Raw genomic sequence first — 2,500 nt, 5'->3', positions numbered from 1 at the left:
GAAGTTACGGATCTTCATAACGTCCTCGTAACCGAATTACATTACGTAGAATGGCCATTCTGCATTAAAGCGTTGCTTGCAGGATTGCAACTAAGCCTATTTTTGTACTCACTCTGGAAGCTGAGGTCTCACCAAGGTTGCCTTAGCCAACGTTAAAAGGTCAAAATCGCGTGACGATGTGGGCGCCCTTAAAGGCCGCTGGGACCTTGCAATGCGCAGAAGAAAGGCCAGCATGGGCCAGGAGAAAAAGGTCTTGGAAGAAGGGAGGGTGGGAGGGAGGAAGCGAGGGAGGGATTCGTAATGGGTATCGATAAAAGAAACTTTGGAGAGGAAGAAAGGGTTAGATACTGTATCTTGGAATTACAGATGAAGTTAGCCCTTTAAGTTAAGAACATGAGAAGGGAGGAGAGTGCACGAGACCATAAGGCCTACACTAGGTAGTTCCGTGTCCCTTACCACATTTAATCCCTAACCATAAAGTTATCTAATATATATATATATATAATATATATAGATATATATATATATATATATACATATATATATATATATGTGTTTGTGTGTGTGTGTGTGTGTGTGTGTGTGTGTGTGTGTGTGTTTGTGTGTGTTTTGTGTGTGTGTGTGTGTGTTTGTGTGTGTGTGTGTGTGTGTGTGTGTGTGTGTGTGTGTGTGTGTGTGTGTGTGTGTGTGTGTGTGTGTGTACGAAAAAGTTGAGCAGGTTACCTTTGGTTTTAGTCGCATACCGTGAGGGACCATGAAGTTCACCGCGCTTCTACAGGCACGAAATCACAAAGGAAGTTACATGAACAAGACGTGGGTAATAATAGGGACTGGTGCCGTAGAACCCAGTTGGGCCATGCGGGCTGATCTACTCTTACTTTTACTCTCTTACTATATTGGCTATCAGGACTGCAGTCCCATCTCCGCTTTCACTATGCCTCTCCAGGCTGACCTGTCTTCAGTCGTTTCTCTCCAGTCTTGCAGGTCGGGATTAATTCGGACCACGTCACTCGTCACTGCATCACTCCATCGATATCTCGGTCTTCCTGGTGGGATCCAGCCACTGACTCTTCCTTCCATTTCCATTTTTGTCAATCTGATTTGCTCCATCCTGGCACAGTGACCAGCCCCCTTGCTCTTCTTAAACCTATTCCAGTAGTTGCTGTCCTGTCTCCTCTCTAATGTCTCTATTGTATCTTCTCCTTTATTCTCCCGTTTCTTCATCATACACTGGAACCAAGATTTTTCTACGAATGTTGTTTTCGAAGATTTCTAGCCTTATTTTTTGCTGTTCCGTCAAGATTCAGGCCTCACAAGCATATGACACAGTTGGTCGAATTACTATGTTATAAGTTCTAAGTTTTGTCTTTCTACTAATTCCTGATCCTGACGATGGAAGAGGGCGCATGGTAATATTTATTTCCTGCTGGAATCTTTTAATTCATATAATATTTTACAGACACTGTGACTCCTAGGAATTTGAATCTGTCAGTGTATTGTACGTTTAGGTTCCCAACTCTCTGCACTCATTTTTATGATTTGTTTTCCTCTCATCACATACGAGGTCGATCTGTTCTTCATTTTCCTGGAATGATGAGAACAAATATTTAACTTCATTCAAATTCTCCGCTATCATTACCACATCGCCTGCATAGGCCAATAGTCCAACATTCTCTGTATCCAACCTCGTTTTTTCCATTACTTGGCTGATCTACTCTACAGTATATAACGTATGTCATGTATATAATGCATATATCAATTTGTGTGCGTTTATATGCATTCTGATGTAACAGCTACGTTACTTTGGTACAGTGTGAAGCCGCTGTTGAAGTCAGAGTGAATTATCCAGTGATAGGATAGTCAGACGGTTTCTTAGCTGAGACGGAATGGCGATAAATGGAGACCACAGTCAGAGGATAGTCATCCACTTAGTTTTCCAATATTTCTCCTCTTTATTCTTTTAACACATATCTACTTTTATCCTGACTACCGCCAAGCTATTTCAATCATCTCTATTGCGCCTCTCAGTCGTGAAAATGTTAAAATCAATTCCAGTTATCCTAACTAATGCTATAAGCTTCTTCTCTACTGAGGGGACGGGTTGATACCCTCGACTATGTAGGATTATCTAGGAGTTTAAAATGAAATATATAAAAGACAATATTTGGAGTAAATAGGACAAGAGAATGAATATATGGGTGTAAGAGAAAGAAAGAGAGAGAGACAGAAAGAGCAGAGAGAGAAAGATAGATAAACAGATAGACAGACAGACAGAGAGATAGATAGATAAATAGATAGATAGATAGATAGATAGATAGATAGATAGATAGATAGATAGATAGATAGATAGATAGATAGATAGATAGATAGACAGACAGATAGAAAGATAGATCGATCGATAGATAGATAGATAGGTAGACAGATAAATAGATAGATTGATGTATATATATATATACAATATATATAATATAATATATATATATATATATATATATATATA

This window comes from Oratosquilla oratoria, chromosome 2 (genome assembly GCF_046742065.1).
Source record: "Oratosquilla oratoria isolate Oo_2021 chromosome 2, ASM4674206v1, whole genome shotgun sequence".
NCBI lineage: Eukaryota > Metazoa > Arthropoda > Malacostraca > Stomatopoda > Squillidae > Oratosquilla > Oratosquilla oratoria.
Note: the sequence above shows the minus strand (reverse complement) of the source record.